Genomic DNA, 19073 nt, shown 5'->3' with positions numbered 1-19073 from the left:
CATGTTGTCAAAATGCCCAGTTAGCCCAATCAGACATCTCAAACCCACCGTTTGCTGACCTTCTGTAACTCCATTTTTAAAAGTTTTTTTTTTTTTTCTTTTTCTAAACAAGAGAAAGTTGACAGATACAAGTTGGTAAATGCTAACTGTCTGTTCACACAGAGACCCAGTGTAATGTCTGAGCCCAATATCTAGAAAAAGAACAAAAGCTAAACATTTTGTGCCCTATTACACAGGAGCTTAGTACCCTCCAGCTTTCAGAAGAGCTAAGCGGAGAAGGCAATGGCAACCCACTCCAGTACTCTTGCCTGGAAAATCCCATGGATGGAGGAGCCTGGAAGGCTGCAGTCCATGGGGTCACTAAGAGTCGGACAGGACTGAGAGACTTCACTTTCACTTTTCACTGTCATGCATTGGAGAAGGAAATGGCAACCTACTCCAGTGTTCTTGCCTGGAGAATCCCAGGGATGGAGGAGCCTGGTGGGCTGCCGTCTATGGGGTCGCACAGAGGCGGACACGACTAAAGCGACTTAGCAGCAGCAGCAGCAGTAAACAAGCAGAAGATTTTGCTTTTTCCCATAGAGCATGGTAGTGTTGATTCCATAGAGTTTTTGTAGAGACAGGAAGGATAAAAATTGATTTGGAACAGAAAGGAGTGGAGATTCTTTTTTCCCACTAAATTCTGCTCAAAGTAATAAGTTGAGAAACATTGTATAAAGAAGAAAAGAGACCTCAAAAACAGGATGACTTTGCCCAAGAAGGGAAAAAAATACTGCAACTTGCTCTCAGGGACTAGAGAAAATTAAAAAAAAAAAAAAAGAAAAAGAAAGCTGGAATCCATTAGTGTTCCATTAGTCATCCTCTCCTTTATCTTCATATTCTTCCTCTTTCCCATCATCTTCATCTTCTTCACCTTCATCTTCATCCCGTCATTCATGAATATCTTCCAATCCTTCCTCCTCCTCATCTTTTTCTTCTCCTTCCCCTTCTTCATCATCCGTGTTAGGAATTATGTAGTACTGTAATGGATTTGGCCAAATATCATCTTTGATGGCCTCTCCTAACTCATCTGCACCTGCATCAGAATGATCTGTAAACCAGGTGAAGAAGCTCTCTGGTTCCTCATGCTGTCTCTTCCTGCTGGCTTTCTCCTGTGTTTCTTCTTTTGTGTTTAGTCAAATCCTTTCTGATTTCCATTTGATTTCAGTGGACTTTGAAGATGAATCACTACTCTCATTCAGACGAAATTCTTTGGAGAGAATTTTACTTTTGAAGTAAGAGTTTTTATTAAAATAAAAATCTATTCTGTAACCTGATTTAACATCTTCAAATTCTGTCAATTCAATTCCTATCAAGTAGTGTAGCACTCTTCTTCCTCCTCCACAAGCAGTGCAGACACTTGTAGATGGTTGGCAAATAGTGTCACCCCAAAATTTTGGGTTTTGGTGAGCAATTCTAACCGCATCTGGAAAAAAAAAATGGTTGGAGTTTGTTATATTTCTGTTCTTTAAGAGTCTCTTCACTGGCTAGTTCATTAAATCTGTCATTTGCTTCATCAAAATGTTCAGTTGCTTCTTGCTGTTCTTTTCTCCCTTCAGCAAGTTTGGAGAAGCAGACATTTACTGTGATCCAGAGGAAGGAGTCAGTCTCAGTTTATTTGGTTTCTTTACTTAATGTGGAAATGAAGACTCGTGTTTGGGAGATGTGCTGTGGGAAAAGCCAAAAATCAAACCAAGGGAAAACCCATACACAAGGAGCTCTGAGACCTCGTATTACTTAATTTCAATTCTCATAACAGTTCTTTGAGGCAGGCACACATTTTTCTCTCCATAGTAATTAGTGAAAGTGATAGTGTTAGTCGCTCACTGTGTCCAACTCTTTGCGACTCCATGGATTATAGCCCACCAGGCTTCTCTGTCCATGGAATTCTCCAGGCAAGAATACTAAAGTGGATTGCCATTCTCTTCTCCAGGGGATCTTCCTTACCCAGGGATCAAAATGTATTCTTGATTTCCATATATTTGTATGGAGTTAGTGTTGGTATTAGTATTTGCTGAAATGTAATTTTAGTTAATTCAGTGTGAATTTTTATTTATAAATAAAGTAGATATCATTTCATCTTAGAAAATTCTAAGAAATAAGTGGATCTTTAAAATATTTTTCTTAACTATTATTATTCTACAGGCAAGTAGCTGTACATTATCAAGAAAGCACACATTGCTTATTTTGAGGATTATTTCACGTCTTCTGTTCTTTCTCAAAGACAAAACAATTTGGTTCTTTGAATTTCTGTCAGCAACACAAATGTTTAATTCAAATTGAGATAGAAACCAATTATGTTAGGAGAGGATCATTGACAATTGAAGCATTCCAGGACCTTTGGCCCTGACTGGCACAGAATGAGCAAAGAATAGCATTAGGAGACCCATAAGGAGTGTTTATTTCCGTAATTCAATGCTAAAGAACTGAATTTGGAGACATTCTTAACTTTCTGAAATAAGTAAAGTCAATACAAACTCGTTTGTTTGTTTTTGTTTTGTTTTGTTTTATTTTTTTTAATTTTATTTTATTTTTAAAACTTTAGCTTAATAACATCATTAAAGCATCCAAATGTTAACTTTCCCCCAAAACACTAGCAGGCATGAGACAAAAAGTCCCTGTAATCCTGCTTCTCCCAGAAAGCTAAAATGTATTACATGTTTACAAGCATTGTGTAATCTATCTTTTCATAATTTTGTCATTCAATTCATAAATCAGGTGCTATTTTTACCCTGATTTTACAAACATATAAAGTGAGAGGCAAAGAGTTATATGATTTGCCTTAGTCACCCATTTATTTTTCTTTTTAGCTCCAAAATTACTGAACAAAATTGAGGAAAGATTCTTAGTGGATAGGTGCTTTGGTTTATCAACATCAATCATGAGTTCCCCATTCAAAGAAGACACTTACAAAAACAAATATCTCATTCCATCTTATCTAAACAAATAACTTGCTTTGACTCAACCACAAATATTCATCTATTTTGAAACAGCATTTTGGAAAGAAGTCTCCAGAAAATAGATAAGATACTATAACTACCAGAATCAAAATGGTCTGTTTGTTTTTTTTAATTTTTTTTTGAATTTTTTAATTACTTTCAGCAATCACCTAGCATACATTCAAATATACTGACTGAGCTGGCAGGATCTGCACGTGCTCATCATCTTAGAATGATGATGAGCTCATCTTAGTCAGCTCTGTAGTAACTGGCATGCTCAGACATCTTGTAGAACAGGATTGTGAATCAATATTGGTCAGGGGAAAATAATACAAAAACAAAACAAACAAAAAAACCATAAACTACTTTATATAACTACCTATAAACTGCCTTATGTAATTTAGGAATAAACTTTTTAGCACAGAAATTAAAGACTAACAGGAAGAGTTGGGATTGCAAAAGGCAAGGAAGCGATTAAGTCATTGCCAAAACTCAGGGAAACTGCCACGAAAGGTCAGGGAAGTAGACACTGCAGGACTGCACCTGCACAGCATTCGATGGATTCGTCTCACAGACTTGCAGGAAAGAGGTGAAATCTCAGAATTTTCAATCATCTGTTTCAATCTCATCATTTATTTCATTCTAAGTCATGAGGTGGTTGGTTCTCAGGAACTTACTGGGAAGCCATAATGAATCTGACATCTACCCAAGAATCTTTCTACAATTCACTAAAAGAAAATGACTTCTTCCCTTTGATCGTCACTATTCTAATCACATACCTCAAAGTCTGCCTTAGAATTGTAGAGGAAAATGCATTCTGGGAAATGTCATCACCAACTTCTCAGCAATCTCCAAAGTCAGGCTTGGAAGGGGACAATGGTGATGGCAAGCAGGCAACAGGTAATCCAAATGAGGATACACTAAGCCCCTTAGGTCATGTGTCTCTCCCCCTGTAATTGTTCAAATATGCCATAGCTTAGTGACAACCTTCTTTTGATATATTCTAATTTAAATATTGAAATATAGAGTTACCCATTATTAACATACCTTATGCTAAACTATTTGGGACTGGAAGTAAAGGAAAACAATTCTTTGTACAGATTTGAGAGTTGGATCATAAAGAAGACTGCATGCTGAAGAATTGGTGCTTTCAAACTCTGGTCCTGGAGAAGACTTTTAAGAGTCTTGGACAGCAAGGAAATCAAACCAGTCACTCTTAAGGGAGATCAACCCTGAATATTCATCAGAAGGACTGATGCTGAAGTGGAAGCTCCAATACTTTGGCCATCCGATGTGAAGAGTTGACACATTGGAAAAGACCCTAATGCTGTGAAAGATTAAAAGCAACAGAAAAATGGGATGGCAGAGAATGAGATGGTTGGATAGCATCACCAACTCAATGAACATGAATTGAGTAAACGCAGGGAGATTGTGAAGGACAAGGGAGCCTGACGTGCTGCTGTTCATGGGGTCACAAAGAGTCACACATGACTTAGAGACTGAACAGCAATAACAATTATCTAAACTAATAACTGAATTAATAATAATAATTTAGATTTTATTTGTGCTGTGCTTAGTCACTCAGCCATGTCTGACTCTGCAACGCCATGGAATATAGACCACCAGTCTCGTTTGTCCATAGGGATTCTCCAGGCAAGAGTACTAGAGTGGGTTGCCATGCCCTCCTCCAAGGGATCTTCTCAACCCAGTGACAGAACCCAGGTTTCCCACATTGCAGGTGGTTTCTTTACTATCTGAGCCATCTTGTTATAAAATCTGTTATCCTACAGCTGATCTAATAGAAAACTAAAATCACTATTAGAAACTCAATTATGGCTCAGGCTTTCCAACAACATCTGTTGAGTGCTCAAATTATGATATGTTCTGATTTGTGACCAGTATGTGAAATTGTTTCTCCCATAACCAGAATACTTAAGCCTAGGAGTCAAGGTATGGAAATCGGAGTGACCTTAGTCATTAGGGCGTGACACCATCCAAGGAGCAGCAGCTGTGTGGGCGAAAGAGGGCTGAGAGGAGCACTTCATGTTCAAGGTCAGTGGAGCAGCCGTGAGGAGATACCCCACGTCCAAGGTAAGAGAAACTCAAGTAAGTTGGTAGGTGTTGCAAGAGGGCATCAGAAGGCAGACACACTGAAACCATAAAAACAGAAAACTAGTCAATCTGATCACACAGACCACAGCCTTGTCTAACTCAATGAAACTAAGTCATGGCATGTGGGGCCACCCAAGATGGGAGGGTCATGGTGGACAGTTCTGACAGAATGTGGCCCACTGGAGAAGAGAATGGCAAACCACTTCAGTATTCTTGCCTTGAGAACCCCATGAACAGTATGAAAAGGCAAAATGATAGGATACTGAAAGAGGAACTCCCCAGGCCACTAGGTGCCCAATATACTACTGGAGAACAGTGGAGAAATAACTCCAGAAAGAATGAAGGGATGGAGCCAAAGCAAAAAGAATACCCACCTGTGGATGTGACTGGTGATAGAAGCAAGGTCCGATGCTGTAAAGAGCAATATTGCATAGGAACCTGGAATGTTAGGTCCATGAATCAAGGCAAATTGGAAGTGGTCAAACAAGAGATGGCAAGAGTGAATGTCGACATTCTAGGAATCAGCGAACTAAAATGTACTGGAATGGGTGAATTTAATTCAGATGACCATTATATCTACTACTGTGGGCAGGAATCCCTTAGGAGATGTGGAGTAGCCATCATGATCAACAAAAGAGTCCAAAATGCAGTACTTGGATGCAATCTCAAAAACGACAGAATGATCTCTGTTCATTTCCAAGGCAAACCATTCACTATCACGGTAATCCAAAACTATGCCCCAAGCAGTAACACTGAAGAAGCTGAAGTTGAACGGTTCTATGAAGACCTACAAGATCTGCTAGAACTAACACCCCAAAAAATGTCCTTTTCATTACAGGGGACTGTAATGCAAAAGTAGGACTTCAAGAAACACCGGGTAACAGGCAAATTTGGCCTTGAAATACGGAATGAGGCAGGACAAAGGCTAATAGAGTTTTGCCAAGAGAACGCACTGGTCATAGCAAACACCCTCTTCCAACAACACAAGAGAAGACTCTACACATGGACATCACCAGATGGTCAACACCAAAATCAGATTCATTATATTCTTTGCAGCCAAAGATGGAGAAGCTCTATACAGTCACCAAAAAAAAAAAAAAAAAGCCCAGGAGCTGACTGTAGCTCAGATCATGAACTCCTTATTGCCAAATTCAGACTTAAATTGAAGAAAGTAGGGAAAACCACTAGACCATTCAGGTATGACCTAAATCAAATCCCTTATGATTATACAGTGGAAGTGAGAAATAGATTTAAGGGACTAGATCTGATAGACAGAGTGCCTGATGAACTATGGACAGAGGCTCGTGACATTGTAAAGGAGACAGGGATCAAGACTATCTCCATGGAAAAGAAATGCAAAAAAGCAAAATGGCTGTCTGAGGAGGCCTTCCAAATAGCTATGAAAAGAAGAGAAGTGAAAAGCAAAGGAGAAAAGGCAAGATATAAGGATCTGAATGCAGAGTTTCAAAGAATAGCAACAAGAGATAAGAAAGCCTTCCTCAGTGATCAATGCAAAGAAATAGAGGAAAACAACAGAAGGGAAAGACTAGAGATCTCTTCAAGAAAATTAGAGATACCAAGGGAACATTTCATGCAAAGAAGGGCACAATAAAGGACAGAAATAGTATGGACTTAACAGAAGCAGATGATATTAAGAAGAGGTGGTAAGAATACACAGAAGAACTGTACAAAAAAGATCTTCATGACCAAGATAATCACGATGGTGTGATCATTCACCTAGAGCCAGACATGCTGGAATGTGAAGTCAAGTGGGCCTTAGAAACCATCACTATGATCAAAGCCAGTGGAGGTGATGGAATTCCAGTTGAGCTATTTCAAATCCTAAAAGATGATGCTGTGAAAGTGCTGCACTCAATATGCCAGCAAATTTGGAAAACTCAGCAGTGGCCACAGGACTGGAAAAGGTCAGTTTTCATTCCCATCAAGAAAGGCAATTCCAAAGAATGCTCAAACTACCGCAGAATTGCACTCATTTCACACCCTAGTAAAGTAATGCTCAAATTTTCACAAGCCAGGCTTCAGCAATACATGAACCGTGAACTTCCAGATGTTCAAGCTGGTTTTCAAAAAGGCAGAGGAACCAAACATCAAGTTACTAACATCCGCTGGGTCATGAAAAAAGTAAGAGAGTTCCAGAAAACATCTATTTCTCCTTTATTGACTATGCCAAAACCTTTGACTGTGTGGATTATAATACACTGTGGAAAATTCTGAATGAGATGGGAGTACCAGACCACCTTACCTGCTTCCTAAGAAGTCTGTATGCAGGCCAGGAAGCAACAGTTAGAACTGGGAATGGAACAACAGACTGGTTCCAAATAGGAAAAGAGTACGTCAAGGCTGTCTATTGTCACCCTGCTTATTTAACTTATATGCAGAGTACATCAAGAGAAACACTGGGCTGGAAGAAGCACAAGCTGGAATCAAGATTGCTGGGAGAAATACCAATAACCTCAGATATGCAGATGACAGTACCCTTATGGCAGAAAGTGAAGAAGAACTAAAGAGCCTCTTGATGAAAGTGAAAGAGGAAAGTGAAAAAGTTGGTTTAAAGCTCAACATTCCGAAAACTAAGATCATGGCATCTGGTCCCATCTCTTCATGGGAAATAGATGGGGAAACAGTGGAAACAGTGGCTGACTTTATTTTGGGGAGGCTCCAAAATCACTGCAGATGGTGATTGCAGCCATGAAATTAAAAGAAGCTTACTCCTTGGAAGGAAAGTTATGACCAACCTAGACAGCATATTAAAAAGTAGAGACATTGCCAACAAAGGTCCGTCTAGTCAATGCTATGGTTTTTCTAGTGGTCATGTTTGGATGTGAGAGTAGGACTGTGAAGAAAGCTGAGCACTGAAGAATTGATGCTTTTGAACTGTGGTGTTGGAGAAGACTCTTGAGAGTCCCTTGGACTTAAGGAGATCCATCCAGTCTATCCCAAAGGAGATCAATCCTGGGTGTTCATTGAAAAGACTGAAGCTAAAGCTGAAACTCCAGTGCTTTGGCCACCTCATGTGAAGAGTTGACTCATTGGAAAAGACTCTGATGCTGGGAGGGTTTGGGGGCAGGAGGAGAAGGGGATGACAAAGAATGAGATGGCTGGATGGCATCACCGACTCAATGGACATGAGTTTGAACAATTCCAGGAGGTGGTGATGGACAGGGAGGCCTTGCATGCTCCTTTTCATGGGGTTGCAAAGAGTCAGACATGACTGAGCGACTGAACTGAACTGAACTGAACTGAACTTGTTCATTATTACTTACATAATTCAGTGTAAAATGCTGGATTCACATCACTGCAAATTTATGCTTTTCTGATTCCTTAAGAAGGCATATTCCCTGTCTTGTAGCTAACTTCATTTGTACCCTGTTTTATACACACATAAAATAGATAACTATTAAAGACCTACTGTACAGCATAGGGAACTCCACTCAATACTCTGCAATGGCCTATATGAGAAAATAATGTAAAAAAGAGTGGATATATGGGTGGTGCTAAATAATCATTTGGAAATAATGTGACCATGATACTTAGGGATCCCATCACTAAGAAATGTTAATTAATGTAATCAACATCGTCATAATGTTAGGTAAGCCCTATAACAATGGATCAAAAGTTATTAAAAGGATTGGAATATAGAATATAGTTGATTTACAGTGTTGTGTTAGCTTCCACACTACAGCAAAATGAATCTGTTATACAAGTACATATGCGTGCATGCTAAGTCACTTCAGTTGTGTCCGACTCTTTGTGACCCTATAGACTATAGCCCACCAGGCTTCTCTGTCTCTCCTGCATTGGCAGGCAGGTTCTTTATCATTAGCGCCACCTGAGAAGCCTATATATCCACTCATTTTTAGATTCTTTTCCCATATAGGCCATTACATAATATTGAGAGTTCCCTGTGCTATACAGTAGGCCCTTATTAGTTATCTGTTTTATGTGTGCATAAAACTGGATACAAATGAACTTGTCTACAAGACAGGGGACATTCCTTCTTCAGGAATTAGAAAAATATAAATTTGCAGTGATTGAAATCAAGCATTTTACATGGAATTAAGTAAATAATAATGATTAAGATCACTCCCATTTCCATACCTTAACTCCGAGACTTAGGTATTCTGGTTATGGGAGAAACAATACCACTTACTGGTCACTAATTCAGAACATATCCCAGTTTGAACACTCAACAGATGTTGTTGCAAAGCCTAACCATAATTGAGTTTCTAATAGCCATAGTTTTCTGTTAGGTCAGCTGTAGGATAACAATTTCATAACAAGAGTAAATTTGATGGACACAAGCACATTGTTAAACTTCAATCACTTTTAGTGAATTTCCTAAACAGAGAATATGTTGTGTGTGTTCTCTGTTGTTAAAGACATCACTCTATAAGTCTACTGATGGTGGACTTACTGAAAGAAGCACTGCAGATTTGAAGAGAAATTTATATCCAAATAAATGTCTCATGGTAAAGAGAAATCATTATTCCTGCCATGAAAGATTCAATCCATTGTATACATCTTCTTTTGTGCCTGCCATATCCTCCAGGAGAGACTGTAATTGCTTCACTCAGCAATTTGGTAGTAGTTCAGCCTTAGTGAATAAACCCCAAGATAGGTAGTTCATCCCTCTGTAGTATCTGGTCAAATAATCTAGCTGACATCCAAAGAATAGGTCATTTTGTCCAACAAATTATTGATAACTTTCTCTATGTGCTGTGCTGTACTCAGTTGCTTCAATCTTGTGTGACCCTTTGTGACCCTATGGACTATAGCTTGCCAGGCTCCTCTGTCCATGGGATTCTCCAGGAAAGAATAGTGGAGTGGTTTGCCATGCCCTCCTCCAGGGGATCTTCCCAACCCAGGGGTCGAAACTTCATCTCCTGGATCTCTGCATTGTAGGCCCACTGAGCCATCTGGAAAGTCCAACTTTCTCTATACTGGTTGTCATTTGGTGAGCATTCTCATTGAAAGCAAGCATTTTGTTCTAATTCTGAGAGCTGTAGCTTCATAATTTTCCCTCAGATCTTGTTATCATTGATTTTAAATCTCATTTCTTTGAAGTTCCTAACCACTGTTCTTCAGGTTCTCTCCTGAGAGGTGTTGTGGCATTGTAGGGCCACTTTCAGGAAGCACCAGTGTATTGTGCACAACTATTTTATGTTCAGATTTCATTTTTATTTAGTTTCTTTCTCCCCATCCCTCTGTCTTTCATCAACTGGTTACAGGGACATCTCTTTGAGAGTGTAGCTGAGGGTTGACAGAGTGGACAATGTAGGTAAACTATAAATCATGGGTGGAAGTTTAAATCATTTGCTCCTACAATTTATACCTGTTTTCAGCACTGAACTTATATATCACTTCCACATGATAATAATTTCTGTGCACTTCCTGTGCCATGTGTCGAAGGTTGAGATAACACTCGGTTAATTATGAACAACTCAATTTACATGGTAATGTAGTAGTTCATGGTTAAATATTAAATCTCTACTAGGGCTCAGTAGTAAGTACATCAGGAACTATTTTTTTTTTAAAAAGAGAGAAAATATGTCTCTAGAAAATATCATTTGACTCAAACCCCAAGCATTTGCACTTGACCATGAATTCTGCAATCTTATTAAACTCAGTTATTCATTTGAGCAGATTTTTCATAGATTTTTTGAGACTTACCAATCATTTCCCTCTTAAATAGACAACTTATTTATTTTGTAGAACTTAAGAGGAAAACTACTCTTTTATATAAACCCATCGACTTAACAATTTTGTTGCTCTTATTTTGTTCCTGAAGAACCTAGGTACTTTCTGCTATCACTTCCCTCCAACTTGAACAATACCTTTAGTATTCTTTTAGAGTAGATCTTCCAACAAATTATCTAATTTAATTTTATTAACGATGAATTTATTCCTTTAATTCTTAAAGGAGTGGCGCAGACATAGATGACAAGATATTCATAAATAGATAGATGAAAACAGATATGGATATAAATATAGATGATATAGATATATGTGTAAATGAAGATAAAATAGATATGGAATCAGATAATAGATATATATGGGTAAAGAAGCTTCAGCAATTTAATTATGTCATTCATTTATTTCCAAGTAACTGATATACAGTCTATTATTTTCTAGCTGCTTTCAAATATTTTTATTCATTTTGGTTTTCAGAAATTTTATTGTGATGTGCCTAGGCATGATTTTCTTTGAATTTATCTTATTGAACTTTATTTCTTGAACCAAAATCTTAAACTGATGTATTTTACCACCTTTTGAAGTTTTCAGCATTATTTCTACACATACATCTTTCGTCCATGTCTCTTTCGCTTCTCTTCCTAGAATTACAATGACAAACTGTTAATATTGCAAAAATTGTCTTATATGTATCGGAGGCTCTATACATAGTTTTTTTTTTAACTTTTTGTTTTCTTTATTCAATTGTGTATATATATATATATATATATATATATATATATATTTGATCTATCTAAAAGGTCACCACTTTTTTGTGTGTGTGATCTTCATTCATAATCTAGTGAGATCCCATTTTAATTATTTTAATTTTTATTATTCTCCCAATTCAGTTCAGTTCAGTTCAGTCGCTCGGTTGTGTCTGACTCTTTGCGACCCCATGAATCGCACAATGCCAGACCTCCCTATCCATCCCAATTAGTTCTTTAAAAAAAAAAAATTAGAAGAGCACTTAACATGAAATCTACATCTTAACAAATAATAGCACAATACACTATTATTAACTATTAAGGGCACTATGTTGCACAGTAGATCTCTAAAACTCATTCATCTTGTATACCTGTGTAGCAACTGCTGACTTTCTCTTCTCCCATAGCTTGGCAACTATCATTTTGCTGTTTCTATCAGTTTTACTATTTTAGATGCCTCACATAAGTGAAATCATGTCATATTTGTCTTTCTGTGATTGACTTATTACACTTAGCATAATGTTCTCCAGGTCCATTCATGTTATGTAAGACACAATTCATTTTTTAAACCTAAATAATACTTCACTGTTTGTGTATAATATATTTTTCTTATTAATTTATCTGTTGATGGACATTTGAGTTGTTGCTATATCTTGACTATTGTGAATAACACTGCAATGAACATGGAATGCAAATATCTTGGAATCCTGATATTACTTTGGGTATATGGTCAGAAGTGAGATTGCTAGATTATATGAGAGTCCTGCTTTTAGTTTCCTGAGGAGTTTCCATATGTTTTTCTAATACTTCAGTTCAGTCCAGTCACTCAGTCATGTCCGGCTCTTTGTGACCCCATGAACCACAGCACACAAGGCCTCCCTGTCCATCACCAACTCCCGGTATCCACCCAAACCTATGTCCATTGAGTCGGTGATGTCATCCAACCATCTCATCCTCTGTCCTTCCCTTCTTCTCCTGCCCTCAATATTTCCCAGCATCAGGGCCTTTTCCGATGAGTCAGACATTCGCATCAGGTGGCCAAAGTATTGGAGTTTCAGTTTCAACATCAGTCCTTTCAGTGAACACCCAGGATTGATCTCCTTTAGGATGGACTGGTTGGATCTCCTTGAAGTCCAAGGGACTCTCAAGAGTCTTCTCCAACACCACAGTTCAAAAGCATCAATTCTTTGGTGCTCAGCTTTCTTTATAGTCCAACTCTCACATCCATACATGACCACTGGAAAAACCATAGCCTTGACTAGATGGACCTTTTTTGGCAAAGTAATTTAAATCTAAGGATATAATTCTTTTTATAATGCTTTTTAATATGCTATCTAGGTTGTTCATAACTTTCCTTCCAAGAAGTAAGCATCTTTTAATTTCATGACTGCAATCACTATCTGCAGTGATTTTGGACCCCAGAAAAATAAAGTCTGGCACTGTTTCCACTGTTTCCCCATCTATTTGCCATGAAGTGATGGGACCAGATGCCATGATCTTAGTTTTCTGAAAGTTGAGCTTTAAGTCAACATTTCTAATGTCTTCTTTCACTTTCATCAAGAAGCTCTTTAGTTCTTCTTCACTTTCTGCCATAAGGATTGTGTCATCTGCATATCTGAGGTTATTGATATTTCTCCCAGCAATCTTGATTCCAGCTTCTACTTCTTCCAGCCCAGCATTTTTCAGGATGTACTTTGCATATAAATTAAATAAGCAGGGTGACAATAGACAGCCTTGATGAACTCCTTTTCCTATTTGGAACCAGTCTGTTGTCCCATGTCCAGTTCTAACTGTTGCTTCCTTACCTGTATGCAGGTTTCTCAAGAGTCAGGTCAGGTGGTCTGGTATGCCCATCTGTTTCAGAATTTTCCACAGTTTATTGTAATCTACACAGTCAAAGCCCTTGGCATGATCAATAAAGCAGAAATAGATGTTTTTTCTGGAACTGTCTTGCTTTTTCAATGGTCCAGCAGATGTTAGCAATTTGATCTCTGGTTCTTCTTCCTTTTCTAAAATCAGCTTGAACATCTGGAAGTTCACAGTTCATGTGTTGCTGAAGTCTGGCTTGGAGAATTTTAAACATCACTTTACTAGTGTGTGAGATGAGTGCAATTTTGCTGTAGTTTGAGCATTCTTCGGCATTGCCATTCTTTGGGATTGGAATGAAAACTGACCTTTTCCAGTCCTGTGGCCACTGCTGAGTTTTCCAAATTTGCTGGCATATTGAGTGCAGCACTTTCACAGCATCATCCTTCGGTATTTGCAATAGCTCAATTGGAATTCCATCACCTCCACTAGCTTTGTTCGTAGTGATGCTTCCCAAGGCCCACTTGACTTCATATTCCAGGATGTCTGGCTCTAGGTGAGTGCTCACACCATCGTGATTATCTGGGTCGTGAAGACATTTTTTGTACAGTTCTTCTGTGTATTCTTGCCACCTCTTCCTAATATTTTCTGCTTCTGTTAGGTCCCTACCATTTCTGTCCTTTATCAAGCCCATCTTTGCATGAAATGTTCCCTTGGTATCTCTAATTTTCTTGAAGAGATTGCTAGTCTCACTTTTAGTGAGAATACATATTTAGGCATTTAGTTTGTATCTACCTTTAATTTATGTAGCATAGGTATAATATTTGCTTTAAATATTTTGTGATAATTCCAAATTCTGGATCACTTGAGGATTTGCATTTGTTGATTGTATTTTCCTTTTAGAACTGGTCACAATTTCCTATTTATACATATGTCAAGAAATTTTGAATTATATCCTTAGATTTAAAATATTAGGTTGTGGAGGATCTAGATTTTTCCATAATTTTATAAAAATGTTGATTTTTCTTTCATTTTTATTCTTCATCTGTTTTAGCAATCAATTTACTTAACTTCAGCTCACAAAGGCCTTGGAAGCTTCTCCCCATCAAAGGAAACCATAAAAATAAATACTCAAAAGATAATCCACAAAACAGGAAAAAGTATTTGCTTATAATGTGACTCCAAAATTTACAAGCAGCTCATATAGCTCAATATCAGAAAAAACGTCAAATCAAATACAGTCAGAAGATCTAAATAGATATTTCTCCAAAGAAAATGTGCAGGTGGCCAAAATGCACAAGAAAAGATGCTCAACGTCTCCATTAGAGAAATGTAAGTCAAAACTACAATTAGATATTAATTCCCACCAGTCAGAATAGACATCATCAAAAAATCGACAAACAGCAAATGCTGGAGATGGTATGAAGAAAAGGGAACCCTCCCACACTGTTGGTAGGAATATAGATTGATAGAGCCACTCTGGATAACAGTTTGGAGATGCCTTAAGAAACTAAAAATAGAGCCACCAAATAATCCCATTACTGAGTGTGTATTCAGAAAAAAGGATACATTCACTCTGATATTCATTGCAACAATGCTTACAATAGCCAAAATGTGGAAGCAACTTAAATGTCCACTGATAGAAAAATAGATAAAGAAGATGTGGTACATATATAGTGGGATATTACTCAGCCATTAAAGAGAATGAAACAATGCCATTTGCAGAGACGTGGATGGACCCAGAAATTGTCATACCCAGTGAAGTAAGCCAGAAAAGAAAAACAAATAATATTGTTTGTATGTGGAATCTAGAAAAAATGATACAGATAAACTTATTTAGAAAGCAGACATAGAGTCACATGTAGAGAACAAACTTGGTTACCAAGGGGGGGGGGTGGAGTTGGTATGAATTGGGGGTTTAGGATTGATGCATATACATTAGTATGGACTTCTCAGGTAGGGCTAGTGGTAAAGACCCCACCTGCTAATGCAGGAGGCATAAAGACACAGGTTTGATCCCTGGGTTTGGAAGACACCCTGGAGGAGGGCACAGCAGCCCACTCCAGTATTCTTGCCTGGAAAGTCCCATGGACAGAGGAGCCTGAAAGTCTACTGTCCATGGGGTCACAAAGAGTAGGACACAACTGAATTGACTTAGCACACACTTGAAAAGTTTGATTATAGATAACTAATAAAGCCTACTATATGGCATAAAAAAATCTAGTCAGTGCTCTGTGGTGACCTACTTGGGAAGGAAATATAAAAAAAGACAAGATATATGTATACATATAACCGATTCACTTGGCAGCAGAAACTAACACAACACTGTCAACCAAATATACTCCAAAAAAAAAAAAAAGATAACCAACTAGGACCTACTGCACAGTGTAGAAAATGCTGCTCCATATTCTATAATAACCTAAATAGGAAAGAATTTGAAAAAGAATAGATGCATGCATATGTATAAATGAATCACATTGCTGTACATTTAAAATATAGCACAATATTGTCAATCAATTATGCTCCAATATAAAATACAAATTATAAAAAGTAATATATGGAAGACTTAGATAGGAGTTAAGTGTTAATTCAGTTTAAAGGCCTCTACTCTGTGTCTTTTTATTCCTTATATGCACAGCTCAGAGTCCAGTCTGAGGCTTGTTTGGGAACATATATGAAACCAGAAATTTTCCTTCATCCTGTCTGTTCTGTAAGATTTTTCCTGTGTTCTCTGCTCTGCAAGTCCCACACTTGTACTTCTAGCCAAAAGGTTCAAATTATTTTAAAATTTTGTCTGTTCACATCATCATTCTGCCATGTAGCCCCATGACTTCCTCAGGCCAAAGCCATGAAAGAGAGAGAGAAGAAAAAAAAAGAAGAAGAAAAAGAAGAAGCTGGTTTCTTTGAATCTCATTTCTTCAAAATTTGTCATCTGTACACACTACCTGCTTTTGTTACCTTTTCAGAAGGAAGAAATGAGTTCTGCTAATTTATTTGGGTAAGAAGTTAAATAAAGGATTGAAAATAGACTAGTCAATTGGAAAGCTGAGGTTTGGTGATCCTAAGAATGATCTTACTGGAGTGGTAGAGATGAAAGATTTTCAGTTCAATTTTTATATAAAATATAGTATTGTAAGTTAGAATAATTTGATTTTTCACATCAGTTTAATATGCAGTGAATTGTTAAATTTTCACTATTTTTAAAAATTCAATGTCTTCATAATGCTTATTCACAAATTCCTTACTTTTATTGTTGGATGATCTTTTTATATTTTGAAACTGTGACCTAAAGCACTGACTTTGGAAAGCCCTAACTGTGACAAAAGCTTTTAGTACATTTGTTTTCATGTACCTTTACCATTTCTAAATGCTCCACAAAGTAGAGACATATGATACTAGTGGTAAAGAATCTGCCTGCCAATGCAGAAGATGCAAGAGATGTCCAGGTTCAATCCCTGGACTGGGAAGATCCCCTGGAGAAGGAAATGGCAGCCCACCCCAGTATTCATGGCTGAAAAAGCCCATGGACATAGGGACAACATGGGTGACAGTCCATGGGGTCACAAAGAGTTGGACAAGATTGAGCACGAACACACACACACACAATTTTTTAAATTTAATATGCTTTTCCTAAAGCTGTTTACAGTGTATAATAAAAAATAATCTAAAAACCAGTAATAATTAGGAATTGATCACACAAAAGAAATGATAAATTTTATCTGCATTTTCATATGTTCAAACTCTGCACCATAAATAGGAAATTAAGAGGGATTAAACAGTTATGATTAAAAAAAAAATCATCTGCACCCTCATGTTGTCACACTGATCCCAAAGATGATACCTTAGAGTTTCCAGTGCAAATCTAAGAGATCAAATTTTTTTGAACAAATGTGTCCATTGAGAAATTTGTATTAATGCATTGGAAATCCATTGAAAAAAACTTTCCTCTGTAATATGTATGTGTTTCTATGGTACAGTCAGTCATCAATCAGCATATTGAAATTGTCCCTTCCATGCCAAATAACAGTTTTTGCCAAGAAGGAAGACCCATGAAGTCATTGTTCTCTCCACTGACGTCCTCACCTGGTGTGGGTATGTCTCAGAGCAGCTGCCTATTCTCCCTGAACTCGTGTCTATTAAATGATCCCCAGCATCCAATCCATCTGCCGCCCTGCTGCACTGACAGTCACCAAAGTTGGTGGATAATGTTGACTATCTGCCAAAAATAAGTAAAGACATCATTTTTCTCTAGGAAAAAATGTGATTGGGACAATAACGATTTTTTTTATTTGGAAGCTCTCTATCATTCCTCTCTCTTCACAGTAATCCTTCCATCTGACTGAAAAAAAAAAAAAGCATGTTATTGTTAAGAGTAGGATAAAGAACGTAAAGTTCTTCACTGAAGAAGCACTATGTTCATTTTTGATTTGCCACAATCTGATAAGAAATCTGAGGAATGTTCTGGGACAGTGTGTACATAGAACAAGAGAGTTCAACTTGATTCACCTGATACTTCCTGAAATTACTTGATAGCTTGGAGTGATGTAGTAAAATGATATATTCTTTGTTCCTATTTGGCAGCATTTAAATAATTTATTTTATTCGATCTTACAATTCTTTCTGGAAACATCTATCAACAACTAAAAATCAGATTTAGAGATATTGGAAAATAAAACAAATATGAATTGTATACTATGTATACATAGTATATATGTATATATATATATGTAAGTATTTCTAACACAATCCCAATTTCATATATAATATACTCATATGTATATAGAATAGCAGTGAAAGAATCATCTCATACTTTTTATTTGCATCATTAGTTAAGAAGGATTTAACAATGACTCATAATATAAATTTATTTTGTGACTTGCTTTTACAATTAACAGAATAGTGTGTGCTGGATATAGATAGATAGATAGATAGATAGATAGATATGCTATTCCTACCATTACTATCCTTCATTATTTAACTATTTCACTAGTAATGTACATTTGGTTCCTTGACAAGTATTCAAGAATATAAACATATATTTACAACTATATATATAATCATAGCATATGCATGCATACTCACTCACTCAGTCATGTTTGACTCTTTGCTACCTCAGTTACAGAACCATCTATTTCTGTTTATTGATTATGCCAAGGCCTTTGACTGTGTGGATTACAATAAACTGTGGAAAATTTTTCAAAAGATGGGAATATCAGACCACCTGACCTGCCTCTAGAGAAACCTGTATGCAGGTCAGGAAGCAACAGTTACAACTGGACATGGAACAACAGACTGGTTCCAAATAGGAAAAGGAGTACGTCAAGGCTGTATATTGTCATCCTGCTCATTTAACTTATATGCAGAGTACATCATGAGAAACACTGGGCTGGAAGAAACACAAACTAAAATCAAGATTGCCGAGAGAAATATCAAGAACCTCAGATATGCAGATGGCATCACCCTTATGGCAGAAAGTGAAGAAGAACTAAAGAGCTTCTTGATGAAAGTGAAAGAAGACAGTGAAAAAAAGTTGGCATAAAGCTCAACATTCAGAAAATGAAGATCATGGCATCCGGTCCCATCACTTCATGGCAAATATATGGGGAAACAGTGGAAACAGTGGCTGACTTTATTTGGGGGGGGCCCAAGATCACTGCAGATTGTGGTTGCAGCCATGAAATTAAAAGACGCTTACTCCTTGGAAGGAAAGTTATGACCA

At 37.3% G+C, this 19073-nt stretch overlaps 1 pseudogene; it reads right to left on the bottom strand.

Annotated features, from left to right (window-relative positions):
* Positions 1-851: 851 nt before the first annotated feature.
* Positions 852-1619, bottom strand: LOC129624231 (protein SET-like; annotated as a pseudogene).
* Between the last annotated feature and the right edge of the window lie 17454 nt (positions 1620-19073).

The sequence above is a fragment of the Bubalus kerabau genome, chromosome 12 (genome assembly GCF_029407905.1).
Source record: "Bubalus kerabau isolate K-KA32 ecotype Philippines breed swamp buffalo chromosome 12, PCC_UOA_SB_1v2, whole genome shotgun sequence".
NCBI lineage: Eukaryota > Metazoa > Chordata > Mammalia > Artiodactyla > Bovidae > Bubalus > Bubalus kerabau.
Note: the sequence above shows the minus strand (reverse complement) of the source record. Positions and strands in the feature narration are given on the sequence as shown.